Source organism: Canis lupus, chromosome 23 (assembly GCF_048164855.1).
Source record: "Canis lupus baileyi chromosome 23, mCanLup2.hap1, whole genome shotgun sequence".
Lineage (NCBI taxonomy): Eukaryota > Metazoa > Chordata > Mammalia > Carnivora > Canidae > Canis > Canis lupus.
Genome location: NC_132860.1, coordinates 18622383 through 18641587, shown reverse-complemented (window position 1 = coordinate 18641587; position 19205 = coordinate 18622383). Strand labels below are relative to the sequence as shown.

The 19205-nt window shown below is 44.5% G+C and overlaps 1 protein-coding gene across 11 annotated transcripts in view; it reads right to left on the bottom strand.

Moving 5' to 3' along the window:
- Nucleotides 1-19205, bottom strand: part of DENND2B (DENN domain containing 2B) — a 169908-nt gene that overhangs the window by 62517 nt on the left and 88186 nt on the right. The window contains exon 1 of one of the 11 annotated variants that reach the window (XM_072794153.1): nt 3369-3393. The exons of the other annotated variants lie outside the window; for them this stretch is intronic. The gene's annotated coding sequence lies outside the window, so the exon portion shown is untranslated. Of the gene's footprint in view, nt 1-3368; nt 3394-19205 lie in introns of those variants that run through there. 11 annotated transcript variants of the gene reach the window in all.

Genomic DNA, 19205 nt, shown 5'->3' with positions numbered 1-19205 from the left:
TGCATCGGGCACTGCACTCAGTGAGGAGTCTGCTCTATAGCCTCCCTCCCTACGTCTTCTGCTGCCCCTCCTTCTCCCATGCTCTCTTGTGCTCTCTCTAAAATAAATCTTCAAAAACAAAAACAAACAAACCAAAAACAAAAAAAACAAAAAAAAAAACAGAAAACAAACAAAAAAAACCTCCCTCCATCCTGCTGCCCCTCAGCACTCTTATTCCTCCTTTTCTGGTTTGTTTTTCTCTGTATCATTTACAACCACCTAAAATACAACTTTTCTTTTCCACTTACTATGTTTATATAAGCTAAGGATTTTTGTATTTGTTCACAGCTGTATCCTCAGTGGCTAAACAGCAGGCCCTCAATAAATTTTTTTTGAATGACAAAACATTTGCCACCAGCTTAGGGTGGCCCTTCCTGGACAGGGTGAGCAGCTTTGGGCTCCATTACCCAGGCCCATCTTCCAACCCCACCAGTCTTCCCAGTTCAAGGTCTTACCTACCTGCAGTAATCACACGCACTTAGAAAACTCAAAAGAAAAAAAAAAAAAAAAAGAAAGAAAACTCAAAAGGGGCCAGCCTTCTGAGCACCCAAAAAATTCAGGGCATGGGTTGCTTTAGCCCAAAAACTCACCTGAAATTGCACTCTGCAAAGACTGCAATGATTTCCCAACTGCAAAATGCAAGGGTCCTTTCTGTGGGTCCTTTTCTGATGTCTACTGTTTTGGATACTACTCATCAGCCCTCGGAAGCACTGTAACGTAGTTAACTCCTGATATGGGGGGATTCACAATCTGCCTACAAGATCTTTATGTTCATCAAAGGGGGGGGGCAGGTTGAGAAACACTAGGAAATACTGTCAGAGAGGTAGAGAAGAGGGACAGGTGTGGGCACCTACATTGGTTTACCTCTTTGCACCCTTTGAAAACATCTTCTCAGCCAGGCCCCCATGCTACAGTCCTCTATTCTGGTCCTTGCCCTTGAGCAGCTCCCCATTCTGCCCCAGTTAGACTAAAAAGGATCTAGTACAATGTAACAAAAGCTGTGAAAGAAGCATGAACACAGAGCTCTGGGAGCAAGGAGAAAGACACCTAATCAGGTGGACAGAATGGATTTCGGGGAGGGCTTCCGGAAAAGACAGGGAGTGACACTGGGCTGAGTCTTGTGGTGTTTGGGAAAGATAAAGAAGGCAGAAGAGGAATGCTGAGAGCAGAAGAAAAACCATAAGCAAAAGCCAAAGAGACACATCTTGGAGCAGGCTGAGATTTCTTGAACAGGACACAAAAGGCGATAGCCTAATGAAAAAAAAAATACTGATAAATTCAACTACATTAAATAAGAACTCTGTTCATCTAAAAAATGCCATTTAGAGAGTGAGAAAGGAACCTACAGAGTGGGCACACAGGTTGTAACCTGGGTTCAGCAGATTTGAGAACATTAGATACACAAAGTTACCAAGAAGTAGTAGAGTTATTACTCTCATAGTGCAGATCTTGGCCAGATCTTTAGGGCTATATTTCCCTTTGGAGAAAAGCCCTCTATTTCTTAATTTGGGAAGGTAGTAGAAGAAAGTGCACATATGCAGCCAGGCTCTGCTGACTCTATCCATGCATTTACTTCATTTTTTAAGAGATTTTATTTATTTTTTTGAGAGAGACAGCATGAGTGGGGTGGGTAGGGGCAGAGGGAGAAACAGACTCCCCGCTGAGCCCGGAATCCCAGGATCACGACCTGCGCCAAAGTCAGACACTTAACCGATGGAGCCACCCAGGTGCCCCATGCATCTATCTCATTTAACCTAGCTGTCAGTACCTCCATTTTATGGATGCAGAAACTGAGGCTCAGTTAAGTAATTTGCCCAGGGTTTCATAGTAAGCGGCAGACACCAGAGTCTGGAGGTGCCAGACTCAGTGCCAACTGAGCTCTATAATTGATACCAGGGCACATCAGCCCCTTGGTCTTCGTTGTGTCTTATGGCAGGAAACCATCCTCCATACCAAGTGCATCCCTGCAGCCCAGTTCTAACTGGATAGAGTTAAAAAAAGGATTTTAGCAGAGGTCCCATGCATGGCCCCCAAATTCTTAGTGTTAAAACCCCATTTTTCTTTAAGCCATCTAGTGAACTAGAGGAGAATCCAGAATCAACGTGAAATAAATATCAGAGATGCTGTTCTATCACTGCTCTTTAGGCCTTTTCTCTTCATCATTCTTCCTCACCTAGGAATGGAAGCTCTCACAAACACAGACCCTGGTCAAAGAAAGGCTTTCCCCTAAAAATGCAGTCCTGCTGGAGTAGTCTCTGCAAGTAAGGGGACTCTGTCCATCTGTCTGTCCAACTTCTTTAAGAGTCATGATGGAGACAGAATTTGCCTCTTTTTCCTGCTTTAAATAAAGCAACTGCTACTTGGAGACTGCAGGTCTGGGGTTCTCAAACTGTGTGCCGAGCAACCCTTGAGCACTGCAATGAACTCACAGGGGTGCTGCAAAATAGTTTGCTTTTTTGAGAGAAACAGAGCAATCTCCAACATTTATCAGACACCCCACTAGATCACACTTTTAACATCAGATTGCACTATGTTCTTTTCAGTGATGTTATTTCTTGGTGAAGATGGGTTTTCAGCAGCTACAGTTGATCAAAACCGAATACCACGTGAGAAGCAATGTAGAACAGGAAATGAGGATGGCAATATTCACTCTGATTCCAAGATGTGAGGGGGGGGGGGGTTTGACTAGAGTTGACACCCAAAGTTGTATTACTTTCAGGTGTACAACATACTGATTCCTACAGTATGCTGTGTTCGCTGTAAGTGTCACTACCACCTGTTCCCATACCAAAGATGTGAGATGTTGTAAGGGTCCAGTCCATCCCAATAGTCATAACTATGACTATTTAAGAATGAAATACAAATATTTTTCCTTTCAGTTTAAGTGTATATTTTTTTCAAATGGCTACTCAGTTGTTAGGATATGAGCACTTACCACATGGCTTAGACTTAAAATGCTTCACAAATGGAATGTAGGTATTTATTTTGGCCTATGGACACTGAAAAAATTACTGAAACACTAAGGGCCCAGGAACAGAGAAAGTTTGGGAAGCTCTGCAGCAGGTGTTTTTACATCTCTGCATCAAGGAGCCAAAGAGGAATTCCCAGGGCAGGCCCAACTGGGCCGCAGAAGGAGGCGGGCAGCAAGCCCTCAGGTCTATGGAGGGCACACAGAGGCTGTCAGAACAGCTGCCCCCTAGCCTGAAGAGAAGTGACTGCACACTAGCTCCCTCTCAGTCGAGAGCCTATGCATATCTGTGTCAGCTTCACCCCAGCCTCCCAGGCTCTCCTCTCAACTCCCTCCCTAAAAAGCTCTATTCAGCACTGACCTTGTGAACAAAACCCAAAGCTAGCTCAGAAGCCAGCCGGCCACTGGCAGGGGACTTCCACACATGCTCAGACTTGGGCAATGTCCACAAACCAAATCATTAATCCACAGGAGGAGGAAGCAATGGGATTCTGAGCGAGGGCTTCCGCTAGACAGCCCATCCACAGAAAGGCCAACTGGGCTTTTTGGATAAAGATTTGCATGAAAATAACTCCTTTCTTCCCAAGGAGTCTCTTGCCTGCTACATTCCCTCCCTCCATCTTCCCTGAAGTCATAATCCTCTGTTGGTAACATCACTGTGGTTGATACAATAGCTAACTATTGTGACGTCACAAGACTCAAGTTTTGTCATTTTCGGTGGGGGTTGGGGTAGAGAATGTGACAAAGGGCTGGCACAGAATAAAGTTATAGAACTGGAATTTGCTTTTTCATGCTAATTCCTCCCTCCTACCCCCCTCCCATAATGAAGAGCAGTGACTCAGAAAAGGAAAGGCAAGCCACTGGCAGCAAGGCTGTATGCGGACTGTCTGTATCAACCGGAGAGGGGTAGGGGTGAAGGGTGAGAAGGCAGAAAGGAGACAAAAGAAAGGAGTTTTCACAGTTAGGATTAGCCAGCCAAATATGAAGACCTTTTCAAGCCCTACTCTTTTCCATCATCCACTGCCTGGGCCCAGAGCAAGCAGAGAAAAGCGGAAACACAGGAAAGGCTCCAGGCTGGAACATTCCCTGGAACTTAATGTTTGAGATACTGTGTTGAGTTCTGGACTCCACGCTGTCAAAGGGACAGACTTGGTTTGGACTGAATCCTGGAGGATAGAGACTAGGATGGAGGGGGCACTCAGAGGCATGCCATGAGAGAAATGACTAAAGGAATGGAGAATGTTTACCCTGGAGAAGACAAGGCTGGGGATGGAGGAAATGGGTGATCGCCTTGAGAATTCTGAAAGGCTCTCATGTGAAAAAAGGACATGTGTTTTCTGTGGCCTCCAAAGAGATCTCAGACACAAGAAGATCCAGAATGGACAAAATGAGGGAGAATTTGTTATTCTTAAATTCCCATTAAAGACTATAAGTTCTTTGTAATTCCCAGTTTCTCCATTATTGAGGACAAGAGCATAGTCTTGTTTGCTGCAGTATATCCCAGAACATATAGTAAATAGCACACAGTAGGTACTTATTAATAGTTGTCAAATAAATGAACAAATGAAGCAATAGCAATGGTCTGCTGAAGTTGTTGGTGTTCACAGGGGCTCACTCTTCCAAAAAGTGTTTTTTGAATCCCTACCCACACATTACTCAGTTAAGGTGCTGGGGATAACAGCAGTGAATGAGGTAGAAAAGGTTAGTCTACTTTCCCTCTCCCCCTGTGTTTAACACAGATGGCATGTAAGGTCCCTTCCATATTGAGATTCCTTGGTTTTAGAGTTGACTAAAACAATTGAAACTGAGAGGAAAGGCCACAGATGAACCCTACCTACCACCTCTACTGCTACCTACAAGCCTAGAAATCTAAAGAGCTCAGGCTGCCTTCTCAGCAACAGAGAGGCCTCATGCTGAGGTAGTAGAATGCTGGACCAGACCAGACCAGAGCAACTGACCGGGCATTTATTAAAGCCCCCCGCCCCAATCCACCCACCAGACAAAGTAGGGTCTTATATGAACCCTGGGCTCCCTCAGGAGTAGGTAAGTATGATCCAGATAGGTAACATGAGGTATTTTCAGATGCCTTCACTTTCCTCAAGTTGCTTAAAACTTCCCCATCAGCTTCAGGCACTTATCCAGCAGGATAATTTATTATCCATCCAGTAATGACAACACAGTTACTACAGACCAATTTTCAAAGAAATAATTCTAAGATCTTTGCATAGCTTGTACTAGCGCTGGAGACTTGGTTCCAACTGCTGAGGGCAAGACAGTTGTAACTACAGGTAATGAAGCAGATTATTTAACAATAATGATACAAAGATATACAATATACCAGACATTATCTTCTTCTAGGTAGTCTTTAGAGGCCTGAATGTTTATTCCAATACATTCTCAAAACATTTCTGAAACTCCCATTTGGAAACTGCCCTTAGAGGCTTTGGAACATGATTTGAATCTTCTCTGAAGGAAAATTTGCATTCTTCAAGGGTGCTAAAACTCATTCAGAGCCATATGACCAAAAAAAAAAAAAAAAAAAAAACCCACAAACTAGAGAAAACCATCTTAGGTCAGAATAAACAGTAACTGTCCAGTATACTGTAGAGCCTTCATATCAAGGGGGATGCATATTGAAACTGTCCCAAATCTCCACTTCTTACAGTATAGCAGTTATTCACTTTGAGGTCCCAGAGCCCTGTGATTATCTTTTTCTTTTTTTTTTTTTAAGATTTTATTTACTTATTCATGAGAGACACACAGACACACACACCCGGGCTGCCCTGATTATCTAATGAACCCCAAGAATCTCCATGGAAAGTTTGTAAGAATGTAAACTTCTGTCTACCATTTTAGGGATTTCCTTTTAGGAGGTTCACAAGCTACTCAACAGACTCATTTTATGAATCCTTCTCCTAACCCATCTTACCTTCCTCATAAATGCAAGGATAATTCTAAATGGAGATCTACAGAACTTAGCAGATATGCCAATGTTGGGCACAAAGATAGACTCACCTGCAATAAAGTACCCTGCTCTCCTAAGTCCTTGTAGTACCCTGTTTCAAACTCAAGACTTCAGGGTGAAAATTAATAAAAAGAAACTTCATTTAAAATGGAGTCAGGAGAGGGGATCCCTGGGTGGCACAGCGGTTTAGTGCCTGCCTTTGGCCCAGGGCGCGATCCTGGAGACCCGGGATCGAATCCCACGTTGGGCTCCCGGTGCATGGAGCCTGCTTCTCCCTCTGCCTGTGTCTCTGCCTCTCTCTCTCTCTCTCTCTCTGTGTGTGTGTGACTATCATAAATTTAAAAAATAAAATAAATAAAAAATAAAATAAAATGGAGTCAGGAGGCCAGAAGGGGGAGCTCTCACAACTGCAGGCCCAACAGGAAATCCCCACTACTTAAGCTATTTTACTATCCCAGCAGGAGGAAAAAAAGGTTTTTCTCCTTCCCCAGCAACAGCCCAGCCAGTGAGAGACTGTCACAATTCAGCCAATAAAAAGCCACTATACTTTGAATGCCCAGTTTACTTCAATGGACTTTTTGTTTATAATAGCCCTGCTGAACTTCATCTTTTTCTCAAAAGAGCATCCAGGTGCCTGGGTGGCTCAGTTGGTTAAGCCTCCAACTCTCGATTTCAGTTCAAGTCATGACCTCAGGGTTGTGAGATGGAGCCAGGCATGGAGACTGCTTAAGATTGTCTCTCCCTTGACCTCAGGGTTTTGAGATGGAGCCAGGAGTGGAGACTGCTTAGGATTCTTTCTCTCTCTCCTTCTGCCCTTCCCCTACTCAGAGTGCAGGCATGCTCTCTCTCTCTCAGAAAAAAAAAAAAAAAAAAAAAAAATGTTCCTCTCCTTTTTCCTTTGGAGTTGTCTACGGTTTTACCATAGCTTGCTTGTCTTGAATTGCAATTCTCTGCTATTCCTGGAAAAAAAACATTTTGCTGATAAAATGAGTTTTAAGGTTGACAATTCACAATCTACAAACTACTATACTTCACCAGACTTTCAGGAGTGTCAGATATGGTTAAATCCAAAAACATTAAAGACTCACAAATGCCAAGCATCCTGGGACTCAAATGTGACATTTTCTAATGTGGTTTGTAAATTGGTGCTGGAGACAGTTCCTAAAGAGGAATTAAATCTACCTTCAGGCAGTCACATTAATTTATTCCTAAGTGCAGATACAAAGAGTAAGCTATGGCCCAGCATGTATTCTCTCCCCTTTCCCTAAGTCCCTAGGCTCCTTGTGGGAGGCACAGGGAATACACTGCCTGCGTCCTTGTGGGGCAGCCAGTGTGCTCACCAAGCAGCTCTCACATACTAACAGCCACCCAAGTCACATCTGACTCATGCCATTGCTCTCTGTAATGAGGTATGACATGTATCTAATCTCTTGTGTATTTTCATATGTGTAGCCTACAATTATGCATTTTTGAGGGATGTAGCTGACTAGTGGTTCTGTTCAGTGACCTATAATTATTCACACAGGCATCATGGCCCAACCAGGCTGCTATTAGGCTGGAGGCACTCTGAGCTCAGACCTCATGGAGGAAGCTGCTTGGCTCTAAGGATGTCAAGAGAAAAATGGTTAGCAACCGGCTTTGGAGGGGCCACACTGCTCTTCCCTGGCTGCACATGGAGACATTTCTACTCCATTCCCTTCACCCTTCTTCCTTATCTACTGCCTGGTTCAGCATAGCTCACTCTTAAGCCTAAGTATTGGCACACTGGTGGGCCCAATTGTCCACAAAAATGGACCATTTTCTTGGACACAGTCTCCATTATCAAGGCAATAGCAATGTAAATCAATTTCTAAAACTCCCCACAAATTTTTCTCCTGAGAAAAAAACCAGGTCACACCCACCAGCCCACAGAATCCTGAAGTCACAAACCTGCAGCTGGACTGTCAGAGCTGACACAGGCCTCTTCTATGATCCATCCTCTTTACCACTGGCTGAAGTGGTCTCACTGCTCCTGAGGGCCCAACATAGTACCTCTCCCCCTGAGCAAATGTCTGCCACCCTGCTTCCGCACTACTTACCCTGACTACGAAAGGAGGGCTGGTTAGCCCTAAGAATCTGTTTCTGGTGACTATTCATATACACATTTGGCTGCAATAAAAACTGGTTTCTGGATTCATTAATGACAGCTCAATCCTGATTCTAAATATAATCAGAGATACTGCCACCAGCCAGCCCAGGGCAGCTGTGAAGCACAAGTGCAGCCCCACACTCAGAACGGCACACACGTTAAGTGTGAGCCCAATATCTACACCACAATTACCGTGCAGGTCTTCCTTTTTCCCCAGGACTGGTTCCAAAGGACTATAGAGGGCTTTATACTTTTCAAAAACCACTTTCACATGTTATCTCAGTGGAGCCTACCAAACAAGTCTCAGAGGTTAAATGCAGTAGGTAATTTTTCCATTTTTACTTAATAATCCCTACACCCAATGTGGGACTTAAACCCAGACACCATGATCAAGAGTTGCATGCTCTACAGGCTAAGCCAGCAGGCACCAGTATTTTCTCCATTTTACAAAGGAGACGGAGGCTCAGGGAGGCAGTCTTGCCCCAAGGTCACACAGCTAGTAAGTGCAGAAGCAGGTCTAGAACTACTTTGTAGCTGTGTGACCTTAGTTCTTCATATGTCAACAATCAATACTACAGCTGCCTCATGGGGCTTATTGTAAGGATAAACGGACTCATGTATGAAAAGTGCCCGGAAGGGTGTTTGGTCCACAGTAAGGATTAAGTTGCCATTACGTTATGTTATTATTATTGTTGTTGTTAATAAATATTATGAGTATTATCCCCACCACCACTAGAATCCCCATTTCCAAATCTAGAGCTCTTTCCTCTCTATCCTGCTGTAGCTTTGCACAGATCGCTTGGAAGTAGCGTCATCTAACCTGGAGTGAGTCCAGACCTAATCCTTATAATCTGCCTATGGAACTTAGAACTCACTAGGCTCTCTACCTTACCAGTCCTCAAACTTCTCCATATTTTTGTGCATACACACATGCGTCACCTTTTCTGCAAACCTGACTCTCTATAGTTTCAGGGCCTCTGACATTACTTGTGCTATGTTGAGCCACCGCTCTGTGGCTCACCCTGCCCGCAGTACCCAACTTTCACTCGCATCCAAGTCCTCATTCGTTCACTTCCTTCCTTCAACAATCATTTAAGGAGCACCTACTCTTTATGAAGCACAGTACGAAGTACTGGGGGAAATACCCTTGCCCTCCAGATACACCAGATGAGAAGTACAGGAGAGCAGGACACATGAGGGGATGATGGCACAGAGGTACTAGAAAATAACTCTGTCTCAGGGCAGCACAACAGAGTTCAGAGAAGGCAAGGCTGAAATGAGTTTCAGAGAATGACTGGACTTTCTAGGCAGACAAGGGGAGAGAAGAGTATTCTGAGCAAAGAGAACAATATTTACATAGAAATATAAATCAGAATCATAGAGAGTATGATAATCTCATACTGTCAGCATGGAAGGACTATGTGTGTGCATGCATGCGTGTGTGTGTGTGTGTGTGAGAGAGACAGAGAGAGAGAGACAGAGACAGACAGAAACAGAGATGGAGACAGAAAGAAACAGTGACAGAACAAGCTATGAGAGAGAACAACGTGGGAGGGGGGAGCCCATACTGCCTGGGGGTGGCAGGCAGCTGGGATAACAAATATCACGTCTGCCTTTCAGGGTCTGAGGGACAAACCCGACTCCCCAGGGACGCTCACAGTGTACCAATTTTCAATGCAAAATCCTTTAACAATTGTTTTCTCTCTTTCTGTCTTCTCCTCCTCCTAAAGAAGAGCTGTTTATCCCTATTCTCGTTTCTGCCCTGCTCTGAGCCCTGAGTTTTAGTGCCAATGCTTTTACACAAATCCAGTTTCACGTCCTGAGTGAAATATAATTTCATAGGAATGTAATTCTGAAATGATCTCATTGAAAAAGCACATCCAGCAAAGGCCATGAGCAAGCTCTGGGCCAGCCCATTCACACCCAGAGCCAAGGAGATTGCAGACCCCTTTCCCTTAAATGGAGAATGTGCCTGGGGCCCAAAACAAAGCACACAAGCTGCCCACAACAATATCCTGCCCACAGCCAGCCTGCCTGCTTGCAGACTGAAGCCTGGGCCCAGAGAGGCGATGGCCACACAATACTGCACTGTGCACGGACAGACTCAAGAGAGCATCCAGGCAAATGGGCCTCCCCACACTGATGTTCCCTGTGTCCTTCAGGAGGGCTCTAGCTCCAGGCCAGGAAACACCAGCTCAAACTGTTAACACTCCCCCGCTACAGCCCCATCAGACAGAAGAATATCCAGGAGGTAAGCTGCTAAGGACCCTCCTCCCCATAGTGACCCACCTTCCCTAACTCCAAAACCCAGCTGCTATCTATTTCTCTACTGAGAGCATCAGAAATTAGGGTATTTGACTCCGATAACAGATGTCAAGGCCAGGTCTAGCCTAGTTCAGCAGAGCTGAAACACAGTGGGACTGGGGAAGAAATAATGTACTCTGATGGGGCTTTCAAAACTCCTAGCTGAAAAATCTCCAAGTTAGGATCTTTGGGAAAAATGTCCTTACTCCAAATCTGTACTACTACCCCACTCCCCCACCCCATGAATACTCATAAAATGGACCAGAAGGGGAAGAAAAAAAAATTAACAGTTTGCAGGGTCTACAGGAACTCTCTGTACTATCTTTACAACTTTTGTGTAAATCTAAAACTATTCTAAAATAAAAAGTGTATTAAAATTAATGGCCTGTCATGGTTTCCTCTATAAGGAATAATGGAAAAGAATCGTCTTGGATATAAATCCCAACTCTGCCTCTACTAGCTAGGAATTGCCTAACCTCTTGAAACTTTGGTCTCCGGCAGCCCCGGTGGCACAGCGGTTTAGCGCCGCCTGCAGCCCAGGGCGTGATCCTGGAGACCCTGGATCGAGTCCCGCATCGGGCTCCCTGCATGGAGCCTGCTTCTCCCTCTGCCTGTGTCTCTGCCTCTCTCTCTCTCTGTGTCTCTCATGAATAAATAAATAAAATCTTAAAAAAAAAAAAATAAAAGAAACTTTGGTCTCCTCCTCAATTAAACGGAGATGACAGTTCCCACCATGAAGCATGGTTGTGCAGATGAAGTTTATAGGCATTGCTCAAAAAGAATTCACCGCTGCCAAAGCTTTCTTTCTGGGCGGGCCCTGTTTCTCAGTTCAGTCAGCCTCCACCTGGGGGTTGGGTGGGAGGCCCTGCCTCCACTCCACAGGCATACCTGTCCCTAGGAGTTACAGCCTCTTCCACATACAGTATTACACTATGAGCCCACAGTAATAGCCCAAAGGCTGATGGCTGCCCCACAGAGTGTTCCAACTAGTGAAAGCACACCACAAGGAACAAGTTCTCCTCCTTCCGGCTTTCCTTCTTCCAGTGGGATCCAATGTCACCTTTATGAGCACAGTTACTTTCCAGAGGCTCACAGAGGTCAACCACAGAAATTCAAGGGGCTGAGCTTTAGTATAATTAGCTGTCCACGATGGTGTGTGGGCAGGAAAGAAGTTACCTCAAGTTACCACAAAAGATTCTTTACCCTCGGCAGCAACACACCTACCACCACCACCATTCCCATACCTTACCACACCTACCACCACCACCACCACCACTACCACCACCACCACCACCACCACTCCCATACCTTACCACACCTACCACTACCATCCATTACCACCACCACCACCACCACCACCACTCCCATACCTCCCCTGTACCTTGCTCCCCACCTTGACCCCACATGAAGCTGGGCTGCTAAACTTCAAATCTACCAAGTCAATGCACAAAGTAAGTTCCCCAAAGCCACGAGATAAGCCCTAAGGCTGGGCATGAAGTCACCCCCAAGCCCTGATTCTCAAGCCTCAGTCACACTGCCTCTTGGCTTCATGATGTGTTATCTATTTTTCCTCTAGGAAGACTGAGGAAAGTGGTAATATAAGCGGATGGGCTAGAGGCCAAGGAAAGAACCAAGAGAAGAAAGGTATGGTTCCAATGTCACATTATCTCTGAAACTCACTCACAAGGATATCAGATCCTTAAAAAAGTCTCCTAAACCGAAGGAGAAGTCCAATCTCACCCTGAAAATTTAGTGTCCAAATAAGGGAGCAGTCAGTGCTAGAACAGTAAGCCTGTTCCAACTTGGAAAAGCCCTGTGAGAGAAGCAGTTCCCAGGCTTAAGATTCCAGTGACAGGTTGTAACCCCTCGTAGCACTAATGGGCACATTCTAGTGGCTAATTTCTCTGACCTTCCAGATGGCTGGAGCGGGGACACACCCCAGCTGAGGCCAAAGGACATTAGTTCCTGGCAGGGAGTATGCAGAAACTCAGCAGCCCAGCTGAGCCAGATAAGAGCCCGAGCTCCAGCAGCTTCAAGGACATGTTTTGGGAAGCAGAGCCCAGGAAGAAGATGTCCTTGGAGCCATTTCGTATTTAACCAAATAAAAGCCAAATATAGCCAAATATTAAGAAGCTAACATGTCATCTTCTGTGCAATTTTTCTCCAGCTTATCACCTCACACTAAATAAATGTGAAGTATTACTCCTATCATTACTAGTTTCCCTTTATACTTCCATGTCCAGTCCTCTCTGCTCATAAACGACAGATGAAGCATCCTGAACATCAATTTCATCATGTCATTCCTCTGGGCTCCTTACTTGCCAATCATACCAGATTCAGAATCTTCCAGGTCCTCCAGAACCTTGTCAAATGCTACCGACCAATCATACTTGTCTCTTCTTCCTTCTTCCTCTTAAACCATCCCACATCATACCACCACACCCTCCATTCCCCTCCATGCAAAGACACACAGACCTGCACAGACACACAGACATACACACACACACACACACACACACACACACACACACAGATGCACTTCCCTCTCCAGGGGAATACCTCCTGCTGCAAACATGTCCATTTCTGCCTCCATGTGTTTGTGCTCAAACCCCTTCCAGCCTGGAGTACTTTCCTTCCTCTCTGTTTATTATCCAAATCCTATCCATGCTCCACAGCCCAGTCTAAAGGTTCCTCTCAAGCTTAGGTTGGGAAACCACTCAATCCACAAACAATGACCATGCACTTCCTCTGTGCCAGGCACTAAGCCAGACACTGAGGACACAGTAAGGAACAACATGAGTCCTACATGCTTCTAACTGGTGGGAGGGGCTTCAACATAAACCTCCCTGCTCACTTCAACTGTGCAGGTAGGGAAGTCAATGACCAGACCTCACAGGCAACTTGTGATATTCGTGGGGGATGAGGTGAGGGTGAGAGATGTAGTCCAGCTGGATGAGGTCTTCATGCCTCCCCCTTGAGCCTCTCTAAGAAGCTACTCAGGCTTGGTGGTCTAGAACATAGTTTTTATTACAAGAACCATCATTCCGTCTGACTTAGAGTAGTACTGTCTCCTGCTTTGGAGTTTTATCAGCTTCAGAGGTAGGCTGAATACAACCCCAGTCAATAATAGCCCTGGTCAACTACCCCTTCTAAGCCAGGGAATGGAGAAAAAGTGACCAAGTCTCCTCAAGAGTTCCTAGACTCTATGCCACAGGAACTGCACAGATAGTGGAGGTTACATGGGAGGCATCCTCTTGAGGCCCTTTCAGGGTAATGTACAATTCTCAGACCCTAATCATAGCTCTATTCCTTTCTCTCCTATTCAAGAAAGTCTATCAGTATATAAGTCAGATTGCTGTTATTATAGGGATAATCTTGCAGATCTTCTAAATTTAAAAATGGGTAGCTCATTCACATGTACCTTGATCCTTTAGCTCCTGTAGGAACAAATGCAGTAACTCCATGAGATATATCATATCAATTCAGTCTTTTTTTCCCCCTGAACAGAAACAGAAAATGTTCTATGGATGTAATCTTAGATACCTTTTGGATCCAGGAATAAAGAAGAGAGAACACCTAACCCACCCCCAGTTACATTGCCAGCAATGGAGACTCATAGTCCTTATTACCTATTCTCATCACAATCTCTCTGGACCTCAAGAGTCAAAGTTCATCTCACATGAGACACAACTGTTAAGTTCTTACGGCACTAACCATTCAGCATCCTGCTGGTAGGACTACCCTCCCCAGCAAGGCTGAATGGGTCTCAGTCCATTCTAAGGAAGATCACAGCTTTCAGGACATCACCCAAAACTCTAGTCACATATTTATGTGTGCAGACCTCAGGGGGCTTTGACAGGTCAAGATCAGAAAGGCCACAGCCACTGCTGATCAATGTACACCAGATATAGCACTATAAGGGACAAATGAGCAAAAAGCCTTAAAAGAAAGGCAGGACAGACAGGAAGAAGCTGCCACCAGGCTTCAGATCACCAGCATCTCACTTGGAGGGGTGTCTGCCTGAGTGAAGCTTTGCATCCAAGTGTAACAAGCACCTAGTCTTTGATGCTTGTGGTATCCAGGGAGTATCTTATCCTACTCGACTGCCCAGGCTCCCCAACTCACCCACCCTATTGCCAAAGGCTGGAAGAGGACCCAGCACACACTAAGTATCTTCAGTTCCACATTTCCAGTCCCCTTCTACCTCAGCCCCTCCTCCCGGCCCTGACAACTCAAATTTTCAGTCTCTACATATGTGTCTATGTGCCTGTGTGTCTGTGTTTTATTTACACTACCCATGTCTGTTGTTAGCAACAGAAACAAAGTACTTTCAGGCAGAAAAGGCAAGTCAGCCAACTGGCTTGCTGCTCCCTGTTCTGCTTCCAGCTCAGGGAAAAGGCTGGTGAAGGATCCTTCAAGCTCCAATCTACCACGTGTGCCTACAGCTCCTACAGATGAGGGGAACTGGCATGGTGCCAGCTTACTCCAAGCTGGCCACTGCTATGCAGGGCCTCAGCCATCAGCCTTCCTTCTTTTTCCCTGGAGGCCAGGCCCCTGAACACTTCCTGCCCTCACCTGCCTGGATGCTGAATACTATTCGAATTCAGAGCTTCAAAAGCCAGAATTCAGGAAACCCATTCTCTTCTCTGGTACACTAGGTGACTGTAAAGATAAGCAGGCAATGCCTCCCTAGACCCAAACTCTGGAGAACCAGCCCATGACTAAGTTTGACATTCATGCCCTTTCCCATCTTCAGTCTTTCTGCTACTGCCAATCTTCCAAGTTCCAGAAATCCAGCTACTCAATAACATCAATGATAATTACTGATCATTGCTTTGTTTTCAGCAGAGAAAAAAGAAACAAACCATGAGATGAGATTCTTGCACTCAAGGAGCTCACAAACTAACTTAGGAAGACGAGGTAACAGTAGGAAATAATTAAAATGTGAGATACAGAGTAAAAGTACTCTACAGTACAATGGGTAGGAGTGGAGGGGCTAGAGTAAGTAACTCAAGACAGGTTTTCTGTGGGAGAGGAAATGTGAGCCAGACCTTAAAGGACAAACAGTAGTTGGACAGAATGAGACAGGAGGCTATTTGAGATGAACAGTTAGACTATGACTCAAGGTCCCAAGGCAGGAAGAATGGCAAATATCATGCCCACATGTTTTCCCATATTCAACTGAGGCTCAGCCCTGGGAGGTACAGAGGAAAAGGACTGGCCTGACTTGATGAAAATAAAACCCTCACCTCAGGGTCACCATGCTCTCCAAACCCTCTGCTCCTACCTCTGCCAAGAGCATTCTCAGTGTTTCCTTTTTCTGTACTACTTTGAAATCCTCTCCCCTACAGTGCACAGAATGTAGCCAAGCCAGTCTAACTCCCTAAACCCGAAACATCCTGCTGGAACTCTTGGTACTCGAGGCTCCTGATCCCACAATGGGACAAACTTTGTGCTTCACCCATTGTAATGTGGGTCAGGAGCTTGGTCTATTCTTGCACAGGGCCAGGTCATGCTAAGTCCAATTCTTTACTTACTAGAAGAGAAGAAGGGGTAGGAAAATTTAAGTACAGTCTCTGGTAAGCCAGGGGAATAGTCTCTCCTTCCATTCACACTTATATGTGCATTTAATTAATACAAAATGAACACCAACATGTGTAAATTAATGTGCTTAGGGCTGGCTGGGATACCAAAATGCCTCAGGCATGGGTCCATCCTCAAAGAGCTCACATTCCAGTAAGGTGGATATAATAGAAACGTAAATATAATAAATACCAGGAAGACTATTTTAAGGGCCACTGGAGAGATGAAATGCTGTGGATTTAGACAAAGAGGGATTACTTCCAACTGAAGAAGCAGGAGGGATTCATAGAGCAGGCTGCCCTTGCACTGGGCATGGAAGGTCAAATGGCAAAAAATAAAGGAGCAATCCTGGGTGTATGGAACTACACGAGCCAAGTCTTGGGAGGCAGGGAAGTAGAAGACATACAAAGATGTTGAGTCTGATGGGAATTTAACTGGAAGTAGACCAGAAAAAAGTGGAAAGACAGAAATGTCAGATCTTAGAGGCCTTTGAGAACCAAATTAAGGGTCTTATCTTTTCTCTGGGAAATCATATAAATTTTTTTGAGAAAGGAATGATGGGTCAGGAACTGTGCTTCTGAAAAATGAAGCAGCCCTCAGAAATCTAGGGGCTGTAGCAATAAGATCTGATTATGGAGCCCACCAGGACAGAAGAGCACAGGAAGAAGAGAGGGAGGGGATTCAGGTAATCTAGTACATGAATGGAAATTTTGTCTTTGGGTATGGACTGAATAGGAAAATAAGTGGGCAGTCCTGAGGTTGCTAAGAGGCTCCACAAGCAGGGAAAGGCCAGAGAATCAGCTGTCTAGAGGGGACAATGAAGAGTGGGAGGTATATACATTCAGAAGACTGGGGAGAGAAGGGAATTTCAGAGCTTAGGATCCTGAAAGTGTAACAGCTCCAGGTGATGAGGCCAAAGGCATGGTCATACTACGAGATGAAACCGTAAGAGGATGGAAGATGAAGGCTTTAAGGCTAAGAAGACTGAGGGCTGAAGGGTTCACAGTATGAATTTCCAACCAGGAATCCACAATGCATCACCCCCTCCAATCCCTAGCCCCTTCCCCTTCCACTGTACTTACCTAAAGCCCTAACTCTGTATCAGTTCAACCATCAGCACTCTTTCCTCCTTCATAAGGGCAGCTACAATTTACTGGTCAGAAATCAACATGTCGGGCAGCCCCGGTGGCTCAGTGGTTTAGCGCCACCTTCAGCCAGGGGCATGATCCTGGAGACCCGGGATCGAGTCCCACATCAGGCTCCCTGCATGGAGCCTGCTTCTCCCTCTGCCTGTGTCTCTGCCTCTCTCTCTCTCTGTGTGTCTCTCATGAATAAATAAATAAATAAATCTTAAAAAAAAAAAAAAAAAAGAAATCAACATGTCTGAAAGGTCTTTTAGGGAGACATTGTGAAGTCTTTATGTATGAAATGGTATGATGCCTGGAATTTGCTTCCCAAAATCCAGTGGAGAAGAAGGAGGAAGGAGGGGTACTGGACAAGGATGGAGATAAAACAAGCTAGGCCAAATACTGGTAAGAGTTGAAGATGGATGAGGGATATATGGCTGTTTGAATCTTTGAATCTTTCTTTTTTTTTTTTTTTTTTTTTTTTTTATCTTTGAATCTTTCTACTTTTGTGTATGTTTGACATTTTCCACAATAAAAAGTTTTAAAAAGTAAAACCACTTAAGTGAAAGATTGATGGGGAATAGTGCCAAAGGTTACCCACTGATTATCTACTGGTTATAAAATGAAAACTATAATTTTACAATGGAGAAATTTGGCTGGCCCTACCTTAAGTTGTGACCAAATTTAGCATCAATACTAGTGGGAAAACCAGACATTATGTGCCTCTGGTCTGCTGCATCATTTATAAAGGGGTTTCCTCCCCAAAAAAAGGCTTACCCTAAATCTAATCAAGCCTCTAGATCTAATCTGCAGTTCACAGAAAATACAGAGGAGAGGGGAATAACCTACATGATACCCCAAAGAAACAATCAGACAAATCCAGAGTGCCAAGTGAATTCATGTTAAAAAAATTTGAGAAAAAGGAAAAAAATCTTTTTAAATTTTGAAGAAAAAGGAATGCCTAAAACAGAACTCATCATTTCCACTCCACCTCTAATAACAACTTCCCCCCACCTCATAATTTTTCCACAGACTTTCTCCACTTTTTCCCAGCTCTACAAGTCACCTCTGACTTTTCCTTCTCCTTCTCACTCCAGGTCAGACTGTCACCAAGCCCTGAAAATGCTGCCTCCTTAATGCCTCAGATTCAACTCCTCCATTCCCCTGCCACTTGTTCACCCCAATTTTATTATCAATTGCTTGACTTACAGCCATCATCTCCTAAGAAACCACCACCTTGCTCCTACTTGCATTTCTCCAAGTCTACTTTCTACACTTCAGCCAAAGCCATCCTGCTACAATGTAAATTTCTCCGGATGACTCCAAGGCTCACATTCTTTCAGCAGCTCCACAGCCCAAGGCCCAAGGGGATGCTTCCCAGAATGTGGTGTAAAAAACTGCAAGGCAGGCAATTACAAAGTGATCAAGTATTTGATCTGGTAGTTCTTTCAAACCTTCTCACTCAATTCAGAAAAAAAGTCTCCACTTGCTGCTTCTCTAGCTCTAACAGTTGATCTCTTAAGAGAGACTTTCATAGGTAGCAGTGCCAGGCTAAAAGTTTGTGTTCTCACTGTATTTACTTTAAAAGTTATCTTGTAAAAAAAAATAATAATAATTAATTAATTAATTAAATTAAAAATAAATAAATAAAAGTTATCTTGTGTGTATGACAAGTAATACTGGTTTTCCACTTTAAGAAAGTAAGATAACATTTCCTTTTAAAATCAATTTAAGTGTGAATGTGGGCTGAATTAAACATTATGTAAATACCAGCTTAGGTATTAAGAGGCCATGGTAATACTGTGAAGAAGGTAAGTAACACATTAAGTTTGGCAAAGACTGCCCTATGGCATAAAATTCAAGTTCCTTTGTATGACTGTGGTGATTTCAAAACAAGTTTGTGGACTGTTTGATATTCCCCTCTTTGAACCAGAAGAGCCCCTGTAACTACCTCAAGGAACAGAATGCAACTTATGTGAGGGTGCTTAACTTCCAAGGCCAGGTAAGATAAAGGCCACGCAATCTCCACCATCCTCTCGAGGGGCACTGGCTTTCAAGTCCTGAGCTACCCAATAAGAAGTCTCTGAGACC